The following is a 15,042-nucleotide window of genomic DNA, read 5'->3' as shown; positions in this document are numbered from 1 at the left end:
CACAAAAGGGTTCAAGGGTTTTATTTCAGTAATTCATCTTGAGCACTTTAGAATCCACTTATTTAAGTGTGATGGTTCATCTGTTAAAATAGTGTTAGTGCATTGATTGACAATTAAAGACAGCTCTTTGGTCTTGGGCTTGTAGACGAATGCCCTTGGAAGATAAATTGTCAATCATAGGCTTACAATTTTATGTGTCCCATTTTTGTGATTACTCAAGAGTGTCAGCCTGTGTGTATGTTTATTTGGATAAATGTGAGCCAGTACACTTGCAGGGGTCCTCAAAGTAGGCCAGGGGCTCGACAGTCTTGTTAATGTGTCTTGTGTAGAGGTTTGTTTGTGTGTGTCTGAGTGTGGAGTTTTCTGGTTTGACTACACAGTGTTGGGCAAAATGGCAGGTGCTTAATGGAATTTTTATGCAGGCATTGTAAAGGGACAGGGAGAGTCTTTTGATGGGCTTGAGCAGGTTTCATACTCCTATTCCTATAAATCACATTCTTGCTTTTATTTATATTGTAGCAATTAATTGAAATCGACAAAGGAAAGGAGGAAGGCGTCTTTGGGAGGAAAGAGAGAAGAGGAAAGGCAAGAGTCTGGGATAGATTGGAGACTTTGAATATTGGGACTATGACAGGAAAAAGTAGGGATATGGTCGAAATGATGCAGCGAAAGAAGGTGGATATGGTGTGTGTCCAGGAGACCAGATAGAAAGGTAGTAAGGCTAGAAGCTTAGGAGCAGGCTTTAATTTGTAGAATCATAAGACTGACAGGAAGAGGAAATGGAGTAGGAGTTATCTTTAAGGAGGGGTTTGTTAGGAATGTTCTGGAGGTGAAAAGAATGTCAGACAGACTTGAGTTCAGATGAGTCTGAAACTGGAAATTGAAGGTGTGATGCTCAATGTTGTTAGTGGTTATGCCCCACAGGTGGAATGTGAATTAGAGGAGAAGAAGTTCTGGAATGAGTTAGATGAAGTGATACAGAATATCCTCAGAGAGGAGAGAGTGGTAATTGGTGCAAACTTCAATGGACATGTTGGTGCAGGCAATAGAGGGGATGAAGGAGTGATGGGGAGATTTGGTATATCGGATAGGATCGCAGAGGGACAGATGGTGGCGGGCTTTGTAAAAAGGATGGAAATGGCTGTAGAGAACACTTTTTTTCCAGAAAAGACAGGAACATAGGGTAACTTATAAGAGCAGAGATAGGAGCAAGCAGGTGGACTACATCTTGTATAGACAAGGTAACCTGAAAGAGATCAGTGACCGCAAAGTAGTTGTAGGTGAGTGTAGCCAGACAGCACAAATTGGTGGTTTGTAGGATGACTCTGGTGACAAGGAAGGTCAAGAGGACAGAGGCAGCGCAGATAGCAAAGTGGTGGAAACTGAAGAGACAGGAGTGTTGTATGGTTTTCGGGGAGGAGTGAGGAAGGCTCTGGGTGGTCAGGGAGAGCTTCCATATGACTGGACAACAACAGCTGATGTTATCAGGGAGACAGGTAGGAGAGTACTTGGTGTATCATCTGGAAGGAAAGTAGATAAGGAGACTTGGTGGTGGAATGAGAAAGTGCAGGAGTATATACAGAGAAAGCAGTTGGCGAAGAAGAAGTAGGACACTGAGGGGACTGAATAGGACAGACAGGAATACAAGGAGATACAAGGTAAGGTAAAGATAGAGGTAGCAAAGGCAAAACAAACGGCTTATGATGACTTTTGTGCTTGGTTGGACAGTAAGGAGGGAGAGAATGATCTATATACGTTGGCAAAACAGAGATAGAGATGGAAAGAATGTACAGCAGGTCTTGGGGATTAAGGATTGCGAGGGAAATGTATTTACAAATGCTAGAAGAGTGATGGGAAGATGGAAGGAGTACTTCGAAAAGCTGATGAATGAGGAAAATGACAGTGAGGGAAGGGTAGAATAGGTGACTATTGGGGACCACAAAGTAGCAGAAATTAGTAAAAGTGAAGTGAGGAACGCATTGCAGAATGAGATGGTTCGGTTACTGAATATATTGGTAGATGGATGCTGGAAGCTGCCAGGCAGGAGGTCTCAAGGAAGACCAAAGAGAAGATTTATGGACGTACTGAGAGAGGATATGAAGGTAGTTGGTGTGAGAGAGTAGGATACGGAGAATAGGGTCAGATGGAGAAGGTTGATTCGCTGTGGCAACCGCTGAAGGGAAAAGCTGAAAGGAGAAGAAGATTTAAACTGTAGCAATTTAGCATGTTAGAGATTGTTTTGTTTCACGCCATTTTGTGAACTGTATGTAATTAGGGAGCATTTGGAGAAATAATTATCTGGGTTGTATTATACTGTTTTTTCTGTATGTCGTATGTAACATCTGACATTTGAAATTAATAATAAACTCACCAACCAGCAAATAAGCATAAGTATCCTGGACAAATACAAGCAATCTGAGCCGGGTCTGAATGTCATTCATATTTGAGTGGCCACTAAAGGTTTTTTTTTTTACTGTCTATTTCGGCAGCTGTTAATACTGACATCTTTAATACCAATGTTACAAATGTTGTGACATGTAAGATTTTGGAATGTATTAATTTTTCTCAACATTTATAGCCTTCAAGTATATTTGCATTAATCTTTTGCCAGCTCACTGACTTAAAAAGGCAAGCAATGCCAAGCTTATCCGATTACTGCTATTCAAGTAACTTTGATTTTGCAATTTACTGAAAAACTTTAATTTTCAGCCTTTAAACAATATCCTGCTAGCTTGAACCCCAGGCATGTGTTTTTTGTTCAAGGTTTAAGCATTAATTTAATTTGTTTGATTTGGTTACATACTTTTGTTCTCAAACAAAGGGGTGTTCTATTATTTCCCCATCAGCTTGATCTCATAAAAGGGAAATAGCCAAATTAATGTAGACAGGAGATGTAGACGAGACCAAGGGGAAGATTTATGGATGTAATGAAAGAGGACATGAAGTTAGCCAGTGTGAGAGAAGAGGGCGCACAGAATAGGTTTAGATGGAGGAAGTTGATTCGCTGTTGCGACCCCCGAAAGGAAAAGTTAAAAAGGAAGAATGTTATGTTAGGGCAATAGCAAATACAATAGTCAGACAACAAGAACCTACTCTGGGTTCGATTTACAAAAACCCAAAAAGGGGAAACTTAGTTTTAAGTGACAACAAACCACACAAACATGGACCAAACTGTGTAGTTTACCACAACACAGAGACAGTGGAGACAAGAACCTGCTGACAAGCTGAGCAGTACCAAGTGAAGAGCCTTATTTGACAGTAAGTAATGCGGCACACTCTATGGGAACCTCTGAAGCTCATAAAAACTTCATCACTGATAAGATAGTGATATTTATACATAAGGAAATTTGACCCACAACTGTTATTTCAGGAGAGGGGTTTCAAGATCTCAAGATGGAAGGCAGCCAGACAGAGTAATTTCCACTCTTTGATGCACACGAAACTGCTAAATAACTTCACATTGGAAGAATGTAAAGTTTATTAAAAAAAAAAAAAAACACCAGTGTGTAGAAATCCTTGGACACACACAGTTATTTGGCAGTCAACGCTCACTCTGTGTCTGAATAGTAGAGGAATGGAGTAGTATGGTATTTTAAAGTGTCCCATACATACAAAGTAATAAAGGAAGTCGCATGTTCATGCAGTTTTGACAAAGCCTTAGTTACGCTTGAGTTCTCTTTACATTGCTACATTTAAGTTTAAGCTGTTAGAACTCCCCCTGAATTTCTATGATTTGACATTTTCGAAATGCAGCTAGTTTTTATGTATGTATGTCATAGAAGTCCGGACCACATTGAATCATGTTCGCAAACGCTCGTAGCACTGTGGCCTTTCTCGCATACATAAAATGCACAAACGGTTTTGAAATTAATGCTTCATGATATCAGAGGATCAAATTACACAGCACCTGAAACATCACTTAATGCACAATAAAAACTAACCTGTCAGATAGTCTTAAGTGAACACATTAAACTATACCCTGCTGCTCAATTAAAATTCTCTATTTTTTTGCTCCACTGCCCATCTCAAAAACACCCGCCCACTCTCTCTATCTCGCCTACTTTTAAACTGGTAAATGCATCTTGCTTATTCCTTTCTGTGCCTATAGGACTCAGTACTCGACACCTTAGCCCTTTCATTGATATTTCCCCAGAACGCCGATGACAAACAGTATCAATCACATCCTGTATAATCACTATGAGTAAATATTCGCAACCTCACTGTGAACGTATACAATTTTTTAAAGTTTTAATAATCTTTGAATTTGCTATAACCAAGGGTGTTTCCTTTTCAAATGGCTTAAGCAGTCTTGAGATTCCCAAGCCAATTTTAATTTGCCATAGTCCATTTCAGCTTTCTTGGGTTAATGAACAGAAACCAAATCCCAAATCATTCTCTGGATGCAACCGCCTTTACAGATAGTCAAGGCAAGCAGAAGAACACATGGCATGGCAGAGGGAATCTTATAGCCTGTATTCTAGTTACCAAATAAACTAAAGCCAGCATAGCTCTAGGTGTTGTGGTTAGATGTTACCCAGCTTTCTAGGATGCTTATTTTTCTGATGTTTTTTTTATGCAATTCAAACGTCTACATTAAAATGAGGTAGCTTGGTACAGTTTGTTACACAATGGAACAATTACACCATGAATCGCAGGCTAAAGCAAAAAGGAAGCAATCGATGCCCTTTCATGGCAGTCACCTGCCAAACAACTGAGGTCCACAGAAAAAAAAGTCCATAAAGAGTGGCAACTGAGACTTTGAACTATTTTTGGATGAATTAATTAAGATCAAACAAGAACAAAACATTGTCTGGGAACAAAACCTTAGGAAGAAACTGAAATGAAATATGACACGCTGACAAGCCTTTACTTCTACAAACTGCTGCTTGTTTCAAACATGTACTCAGAATCCTGTGCAAAATTTATTCACAGACCAGGATATGAATATTCTACTCTAAACAGAATAATGGACTGTCTGAGGGGGGTTGAAAATGCAAAATCTTTGTTTGCTAGTTCTTCCTTAAGAAATGAAAGTATAGTTTGCATTGTTCCATATATGGCATACTGTGCCAACTGTGTATACATTTCAATCACACATATATGTACAGAGGGAAGTATGCCATATATAGGAGCTAAATCTACATCGTGTGTCATGTACACTACCAAGACTAGATAGGCTACGACCTTGCAACACCCACTCTATGGACCTAAAAATAAAAGGCTATACATAATTGCTCCACATCAGGATAAGTGAGTCCCATTCGCTCCACTAACTAATCTGATGCTCCTGCAATTTTACTTTTAAATTTTCCTTTTGTTCTTGACATCTTTTGTAACACAACTGTTGAAAATAAAGAGATTTAATTTTCAAGGTTATGTTGTCCTGGAGCTGGCGGATTGTTTTTGAAAAATAATCACATTCTGGGATGCAGTGGGGTTGTGAAAATGTGCTACAGCTGAGGCATCATATAGATTATGGTAGCCGAAGTATTTACTTCAAGATGCTAGTCATATTGATTAATATTCTGCTGAAAATTATTAAGCTTTCCTAAAATAATTTCATCCATCATGTTCAGGTTTTCCAAAAATGAATTTACTGAGGGTGTCACAAAAAAAATGAAATATAAGTAAATAAATGAATGACAGTTAGTCAGTACAGTCACCTAAAATTGCTTGAGTCACATTGTTGTATGAAATTAGCAGCACTTCATGTGCTGTCGCCTCCAGTACAACGACCTGTGAGTCCTCAGACTAATGAGCATGTGTAAGAATGTTCTTATGTTGTGTTAGTGTCAAAAGATGCAAAAATGAAAAGGGGCTAATTCTACATCCAATGCACACACTATTGGCTCACTTCATTCACTAATGCACTCATAGTACCCCAAATATCCCCCCAACCTTCCCTCATTGCATCCCTATCTGGCAAGAGGCCAGTTTCCATGCATGGTGATGGAGCAAAAGAAAATTGATTTCTAAAGAGCTCTGTCTGCTCTGTCCGGATATGAAATATGTAACCAGTTATTAGTCTAACATTGATATTAACATAACATGACAACCGTGTCAAGATGTATTTAAAGATGCATCTCTTTTAAACATGTGAGGAGAGGTATACAGTGGGTAGATCAAGTATTTGATACACTGCTGATTTTTCCAGCTTTTCCCACTTGCAAAGCATGTAGAGGTCTGTGATTTTCATCATAGGTACTCTTCTACTGTAAGTGAATAAATCTAAAATAAAAATTCAGAAAAAACACATTTTATGATTTTTAAGTAATTAATTTGTATTTTATTGCATGACGTAAGTATTCGATCACCTACCAACCAGTAAGAATTGCAGCTCTCACAGACCTATTAGTTCTTCTTTAAGAAGCCCTTCTGTTCTCCACTCATTACCTGTATAAAAGACACCCGTCCACACACTCTATCAAACAAACTCTCACCTCTTCACAATGGCCAAGACCAGAGAATTGTGTAAGGACATCAGGGATAAAATTGTAGACCTGCACAGGGCTGGGATGGGCTACAGGACAACAGGCAAGCAGCTTGGTGAGAAGGCAACAACTGTTGGCACAATTATTAGAAAATGAAAGAAGTTTGAGAAGATCTCCCTCGGTCTGGGGTTCCATGCAAGATCTCACCTCGCGGGGCATCAATGATCATGAGGATGGTGAGGGATCTGTTCAGAACTACAATGGTCTGAAGAGAGCTGTGACCACAGTCTCAAAGAAAACCATTAGTAACACAGTACGCCGTCATGGATTAAAATCCTGCAGTGCACGTAAGGTCCCCTGCTCTGGCCAGCACATGTCCAGGCACGTCTGAAGTTTGCAGATGACCATTTAGATGATCCATAGGAGGAATAGAAGAAGGTCATGTGGTCTGATGAGATGAACATAGAGCTTTTTGGTCTAAACTCTGCTTGTCATGTTTGGTGGAAGAAGGATGAGTACAACCCCAAGAACACCATCGCAACCGTGAAGCATGGAGGTGGAAACATCATTCCGTGGGGATGCTTTTCTGCAAAGGGGACAGGACGACTGTGCCGTATTAAGAGGAGGATGGATGGGGCCATGTATCACAAGAACTTGGCCAACAACCCCCTTCCCTCAGTAAGAGCCTTGAAGATGGGTCGTGGCTGGCTCTTCCAGCACGAAAATGACCCGAAACACACAGCCAGGGTAACTAAGGAGTGGCTCTGTAAGAAGCATCTCAAGGTCCTGGAGTGGCCTTGCCAGTCTCTAGACCTGAACCCAATAGAAAATCTTTGGAGGGAGCTTAAAGTCCATATTGCCGCCCAGCAACTGACCTGAAACCTGAAGGATCTGGAGAAAATCTGTATGGAGGAGTGGGGCAAAGTCCCTGCTGCAGTGTGTGCAAATCTGGTCAAGAACTACAGGAAACGTCTGATCTCTGTAATTGCAAACAGAGGTTTCTGTACCAAATATTAAGTTTTTCTGAATTATCAAATACTTATGTCATGCAATATAAAGCAAATTAATTACTTAGTCATACAATGTGTCTTTCTGGATTTTTGTTTTAAATTCCATCAATCACAATTGAAGAGTAACTATGATAAATATTTCAGACCTCTACATGCTTTGCAAATGGGAAAAGCTGAAAAATCAGCAGTGTATCAAATACTTGTTCTACCCTATGTATAAATTGAGATAAAATTCCCAACTGTCACTTAATCAAAGCCTACAAAGTCACTGTTGCAACGACACAATATTGATAATACCTATTTTGCTTGGAAGGGTTAAAAAGAAAAGCGCAAAAAGCTCCACTTGACTTGGCAGAGATGCTGCTACAAGACAGATGGATTCAATATCTTGATCATGTGGGCAGTCAAGGCAGGCGGCTCTAGATTACCGATTATGCAGCTATTAATGAATGTACATAAGAAAGGTCAAATGGCCTCCTTGCACACACAGATGCACTGTCACAAGGCTTGCAGGCAGTCAGTCCGCAGAAAGGTCATGGCTGAGAAAAAGATATTTGAAGAAGATAAGCTGCCTGTTGCTATGGAGCAGTTGTGAAGGAAAGATAGACACACCTACACTCAGTGTCACATCAGCAAGTAGAGTTGATCGAGGGTGATGACTTATACTTGCATGGTTGTTGTTGAAAGATGAAATGACATAGCAGCATCAAGTATTTCATACCATAACACTCCTTTGCTACTCTAAGGTAGTCTATGAGTTTGTTCATTTCTTTGTGTTCATGTCACTTAATTTGTATAAGAAAGTATGTTTAACAAACAACGTGGCTTCCTTGTTAATCCGGCAGACAAGCTAAATTTGCTGGTTGGGTAATCAAATTCTTGCTCACTAACATAAAGTGTTATTTACTCCAGCCCCCAGTATTTGTTCAGACCACTGATATTTAGTGAAGATGGAATAAAATGTGGAAAAGCTGTTGATTTTCAACATTACTATCTCATGCAAAAACAAATACATGGAAAAAACACATTTTTATATACTTATTATATTCCTCGATTTCCCTTACAGTGATAAACAATGATTGTCTCCCATTTTTGTGGATATGAAAACACAAATTCAGGTTTTCTGAACACTGGAAACAAAAATAATTGAAAGTGAAAAAGTTTGTTACTTCAGGTTATCTGAAAGTAACTTGGCTTACGGCCTTTGTCAGTTATTTCAAATGATTCAGAGCCAAAAGCATTGGTCTAATATTTGCTTGACCAGTTAACCAAAAAAAAAACTGAAAACCAGTGAAAGTGTGTTGTGTAGGTTACATTGTCTATTCCATCCTATTCACTGAGATACTTTGCAGCAGTCACCTAAATTATGGTTTAAAGCAAAACATAGCCAAATCCTTCACAACAAGAGCTGAATAGAGGACTTGTGATCTATCACCAAATAAACAGCATATGTCACCATATGTACGCTAAATAATAATTTATCCTTTATCATTCCCCATGGGGAAATTTATTCTCTGCAACCCATCATGGATAACCATGAGCAATAGGCTGCTGTTCATCAGCACCAGGGGGGCAGTTATGGGTTCAGTGTCTTGCTCAACAACACTTCAACACACTAGGAGGAGCTGGGAATTGAACCAGAAAGGTTCAGTTCCAAAAACGAGTGCTCTACCTCCTGCACCTGCACAACGCCGCCCCCTGACAGGGTTGCAGTGTCACAGTGTCAGCACAAAGTCGAGGTGAAGCGTGTAGCGAGTGTTGTTTAAATTAAAATTAAAATGATGGAATCATTTGAGAACAAGTTACAAATAAATGGATTGGTTAGACTTTTGGCATTTCTTTAAAATGTACATTACAAGTGATATTTTGTGTGTGTGTGTGTGTGTGTGTGTGTGTGTGTGTGTGTGTGTGTATGTGTGTGTGTGTGTGTGTCTGTGCTTTGATGACACGCAGATGAGCGCTGTGAAAAGGCCATAAACTGGTATCATGCTGCCACAGATCCCCTGTGTGTCTGAGGTAAAGTGGACACATTCACACAGTTAGACAATTCTTTGAGATAAACTGGTATCAGTGAAACCAGATGCAATGACTACCAGTACTAACCAATAATTTAATTATTTGATATTCCTGTTTCGTGGGAAGCCACGAATGAAGGTTGAAAAGAACTTTGATTTACTATGTTATTAAAATGGCTGCATCTATTTCTAATAGGAAAGATACTGATTTCTGATTGTTTTTAAAACTATTTATTTACCTGAAAAGTAGCCCTTTTGAAAAAAAAAATAAACGTCCATTGAAAAAAGAAAATATTTTCAGCATCACTCACTGATACTTTTCTCACTTTTACAACAATGGATCTTTGGATTTTGGTCTTGGGAGTCCAGATCCTGAAGTTCTTTGTGTGAGACGAACACATTTAAATACATTTATCTTGATCAGAATTATTAATTATCAGTGTGTGAGAGAGAGGTGAGTCAGAGTCATTTTACATGAGCAGAAAATAATTCCGTATGTAACAAAAAATGTAATAATTTTTGTGTAAATTGCATTGCAGCATTAAACGCTTATTGGAGTAACCAGTACAAATTGTAAATAAACATTTACATTTTAAGTCTTATCTGGTGAAGGGCAAGAAATGAACGTAATAAAATGAAATTGATCTCACGATATTCAGTTGCCCTTTGCTTGTCACATGATATCCATCTAATTATCAAAAATCACGTTTCAGCATACAGTAAATACACAGAATGAATGTATTCTCAAAATGTGATCAGGAAGCATATAAATCCACCAATTGTTGCTTTTTATGTTATTTCTTGCTAATTTTTAAGATAATGCCTCCCACTGTCAGTAGAGATGCTTTGTCTTTTTTCCTCTTTTTTTTTTTTTTTTTTTAGAGATATCTCTAACTCATGCTGATTTTACGGAGTCTTCCCTTTGGAGTGTGACATCTGTCAAATGAATCAGCTTAGAAAAAGGGGCAAATCAGAAACAAATATAACAAATATAACAAGGTTGCAGAAGTAAGATTGCACAATATCAAATTGTCATTGCTAAAATGTTGAGAGTCATAAGACCTGATCACCAAAGGATTACTGAGAAACTTCTAATGCAGAAGCAGACGATGGGCATCCCGAGTCTAGAAGAATTCACCATGACCTGGATGAATGAAAACCTCCACAGACATCCCAAGTCTAGATCCACACTTGTGGCTTAAACTATAAGAGGCGCGGGGGGGGGGGGGGTTAAAACTTGACACCCACGATCCCCGCAAGAACTCCACAGAAACCTCGAATTAAGCTTTGGGAACTTCGCGCCTCCCCCTTTGGTTTGAGACAAAAGACCGATCCAGGAAAACACAAGGTCAGAGCGGGAGGGTTTCTATCTGAAGAACCACCTCGGTGTCGATCTCCCGTCCATCACTCACCTGGCAGTGAGGCAGATTCTCCCCTCCACGGCACCGACAACCATCCGTCGACCGGTCGTCCAGTCCCTCCGCGCACCGGAACCGTAAAATCCCACAGAACTTAGCCGGAGTCAGACAATGTCCTTTATTTACAAGAGTGTGTTAGGGGGGGGGTTGACAATTAATCCACTTCCCTTCCGAAGAAAACTACTCCTTGTTGCTCTGTCGTGATGTCCGCGTCCTTCTCTCGCTCTCTCTCTCTTTCTCTCCCCCCACCTTCCCTCCCGCTTTTGAGTGAGTGGAGATCCGGAGCTCTGTTGATCTTCTCCTCCAGCGCGACTTTGATGCGGCGTGAACCGCGCAGGGTAAAATCAACAAAATAAGACACCCTCAACGTGGAAGATTGATTTTTAACCCGAATGAATGAATGAATGACAGGAAACGCTCCCTATGCTCACATGCGTTGTGTGTGCATGAGCGGGTTTGATTTGTGAGTGTGTGTCTGAGCCTAAAAGACAGTGAGTGACTGTGAACACTGGTGAGTTGGGAAGGTTCCCACACTGTCAGCACCCACAAAAGTTAAATTTGTAATAAAATGACCAGAGTGAGTGAGTGAGTGAGTGAGTGAGTGAGTGAGTGAGAAGATTGGTGGATCAGTTCCCATGCGGTCACAAAAATATTACCTTAAATAAAAGGAACAGAGACAGGGAGAACATCTAACCATGTGCTCTGATCAATATTGCTATGCAGAAGTATTTTCTGTTTTCTGTATAAAGAGAGAATTGTAGCGAGTCATGAAAGTTGGGGTTTATGTTGATGTTTGTTTTCTGTGTGATTTTTGGTTTGCTGGGAATTTTGTGGGTGTGTTCTGGGGTGCAACGAATTCTGTTTTTTTTTTTTTTTTTACCTGGAATTGAGCAGACGTTTTACTGTCCCCTTGGTTGTTTCCCTGACTAAACCGCTACATTACTGTTGTACACTAAAGTAGTTGAGATGAAACCTCATGGATTGCTATACCTATAGTCAGATAACCTGATGTGGGGAAAGGGACAAAAAAAAAAGACTGATCTTTTATGAACGCCGCGGTGGTATATGATATGACCCGGATAATGAGACGCAATAAGCAGTGTCAATTTATGATGTTATTTTCCAGTGTCAAATATAGCTGTATTAATTCCATTAATACACACCAGAATACACACTCTTCAATCACAGCTCTTGTGATTGAAGAGGAACTGATTTTCTGTGTATAACACCTCTAATGCCAAAGTAGCAGTACCTCTTCATGGCAAATACTGCTGTACCAGTATTCCAGCATATGTTGAAATATTCAAGTGGGCATTTACTTATGAAAAGTGGGCCTGCATTTTCAGACGTCACTGGCTTCTCTGACAGTAATTGGTTGGAATTCCCAATAGGATTTCACAAATAACTCTTCAAATCTTTGGTAAAATATTGAAATAAGATAGCCCAAAAAGAGGTTAGTGCTTCCGCCTCACAGCACTAAGAACTCTGGTTTGATTCCCACAGGGGGCCTTTCTGCCTGGTATTTGCATGTCCCCCCCTGTGTCTGTGTGGGTTTCCTCTAGGTTTTCTGGTTTCTCAAATTGAGAGAGTGAATGGTTGTTTGTCTCTATATGTGGCCCTGTGATTGACTGGCGACCGGTCAAGGGTGTACCCCGCCTCTCACCCAATGGATAGGCCCCAGCATTCTCTGCGACCTTCACTGCATGATAAGCGGTAGATAATGGATGGATGGATGGATGGATTGTCAAAAAAAAATGGAAAATCAGTCTGTAATCCGCCATCATAAGCTCAAAGATGGACTGATCGATATGTAGCCATGTAAACATTTAGGATATATGAGTTCCAGTGTTTACCTCACTGAGGGTCTTTCTTGGTGGATCTTTCTTTTGGTATTGTTTCAGTATTTGTTCTGGGCGTTGGGTTAATCATGCTTTTAGCATTCTGCATTGGTCAATGAAATACTGGGAGCAAAATCTGTAAAGGATTACCAAAAATTGTTTTCAGTGGCCATTTTTATAGTGATATTCTTTTCCTGGTGCTTCACTTTCCCTCAAAGTCTGAGGATACACACATTGTTTTTCATAGGACCTGAAATCAAGTTGTCAAGTAGGAAGGTGGTGAATGATCAGTGTAAAATTTTTGGAAAGGCGCAAACAAATCAACCAAGGGCACAAGTCATTATTTCAGTCATTTAAATGAGAGAGAATATCTAAAATTTTAAGAGGGCTTTTTTCCCAATTTTGAAATTATTTAAAAATAGGTTTCCTTTGGAATCCTTGTTGATCCAAGGGAGCATCATGCAGCATCATGCAGCCATGATTCAAACATCTAACTTCAAGAAGATCAAAATTTCGTTGCATAGCCAACAACCCATGATCCATCCATGATGCTGTGAGTTCACCGTGTACCATGAATAGTTTCCAAAGTAATCATAAGCACCGCATTCAAGCTCTGCAGTATCACTTTTTCTACATATTTTGGTTCAATTATCCAGAGGCCATCTAAAGAGCACAATTTTCTAGCAAATCTGTGGATGTGTATTCATTTGGGAAGAATGGACTTTATTACACTCTTTCAGAGGCTGTGACAGCAGCACTCTGTGACACTTCACTGCTTAGAGAGTGTACCCACACACACACACACACACACACACACACACACACACTCACATATGCACGCACACACAATCTAGGAACTTGAAACACTGTGCCAGTGGGGGCAGAAAAGCAGGGCTTTTCTCAAACTACCAATACTGGAGGGGATTGTGAAGGGCTGTTTCCACATTCCCTTTCAGTACCTCCCAAAACATGTGTCTCTGGCATGCCCAATATTGTGATGACTACTGTATCAGCTAGGGTTGATGAAAAACAAGCAAGTAAAACTAGTAAACCTGTTTAACACTGACAAGAGCTGACATCCAATTGCCCCGAAAATGTTGAAAATTATCATTGCTGATCTCCTCTCACTCCCATGCCATAAATGCAGACATCTTCTGCAGCAAGGTATGATATGAGAAGCGCCCACACATCTTTGTAACCAAGGCACCCAGAGGGTAACTCAGTGGTGAGGACAGATATCATGATTCTTAAGTAAGAAAAGAAAAAATTGTGTTGATTGTGGTTTGAAACACATTCCACAGTGTTCTAAAATCCCAAAGTAAGGAGCAGCATGCAACACACGGCACATGGTAGCAGTTTTTATAGACTCAGAAATATAATGTTACACAATCAGCCTCTTCTAAATGGGCTCTGCACCAGTTATGTTCTAAGACTGGGGTTTTGTTTATGAGAGGGAGGTGAACAGAAATGTCAGAGAGCAGTTTAACACCTTTACCCAATTTGGATGTGATGTCATTCACTTGAGCCTCCTGAAGTCAGTATTTTTTTATGGAAAATTCTTATAATAGGGATAAAAGTAAATTAGAACAGCCGGGTGACAGTAATGCAGCTTTATAAATGCCATTTGCTGAAAAAACTAGCCTGACCTTTTTTTTTTTCTAGTTTGGCATATTACCAAATAGCAGACCATAAAGGAGTCCCTGGAGCCTGTTAGAAAAACAGCTGCATAAATCCTAAAAAAGAAAGAAAAGATGCAGTTCTTCACAATTGTCATTTATAAAGCTCCCAAAAATGTTGCCAGTTTTTTTTACATAATTATAAAATTAATGTTGACATGGGAGTACAGTTGCATAAAAGTTAGTGGTTCAGCCTCACAGCATGAAGGTCCCTGTATTACGTTTCCAACAGGGGGCCTTGTAGGTGTAGTCTCCTTGTCCTCCCCGTGTCTATGTGGGTTTCTCTCAGAGTCCAAAAACATCCAATAGGTGAATTGGACACCTTAAATTCCCCAGGCGTCTGAATGGGAGAAGTATGTTTCCAAATGTGGCCATGTGGCGACCGGTCCAGGGTGAACTCTCAGCGGGAATAGGCTAAAGCCTCCTCGTGACCCTGAGTGCAGGATAAGTAGTATAACTAATGAATGAATGTTGATGTTTATTTTTCATCATTTTAGAGTTCAACAGTTTTTGATCTGTTTTTCCACTGACCAGTAATCTCTACTGGTTAAATAAAGTATGACTTGCCCTGGGAAGCATAGATTTTGATGTTATTCCAAAGGATCCAGAAATGGCTCTGCTTTGGCCACAGGTTAATCGACTGATAACATTGAC

General features: G+C 39.9%; 1 protein-coding gene across 2 annotated transcripts in view; it reads right to left on the bottom strand.

Moving 5' to 3' along the window:
* The window catches only part of LOC147236511 (zinc finger matrin-type protein 4), a 53,580-nt gene extending 42,339 nt beyond the window's left edge, over positions 1 to 11,241 (bottom strand). Inside the window, exon 1 of one of the 2 annotated variants that reach the window (XM_086169944.1) lies at positions 10,869 to 11,241. The gene's annotated coding sequence lies outside the window, so the exon portion shown is untranslated. The remainder of the gene's footprint in view (positions 1 to 10,868) is intronic. The other variant, XM_086169934.1, reaches the window with a different exon arrangement.
* Between the last annotated feature and the right edge of the window lie 3,801 nt (positions 11,242 to 15,042).

This window comes from Fistularia commersonii, chromosome 2, assembly GCF_037954325.1.
Source record: "Fistularia commersonii isolate RoL2024-O1a breed Wild chromosome 2, RoL_Fcom_v1.0, whole genome shotgun sequence".
In the NCBI taxonomy this organism is placed as follows: Eukaryota; Metazoa; Chordata; class Actinopteri; order Syngnathiformes; family Fistulariidae; genus Fistularia; species Fistularia commersonii.
Note: the sequence above shows the minus strand (reverse complement) of the source record. Positions and strands in the feature narration are given on the sequence as shown.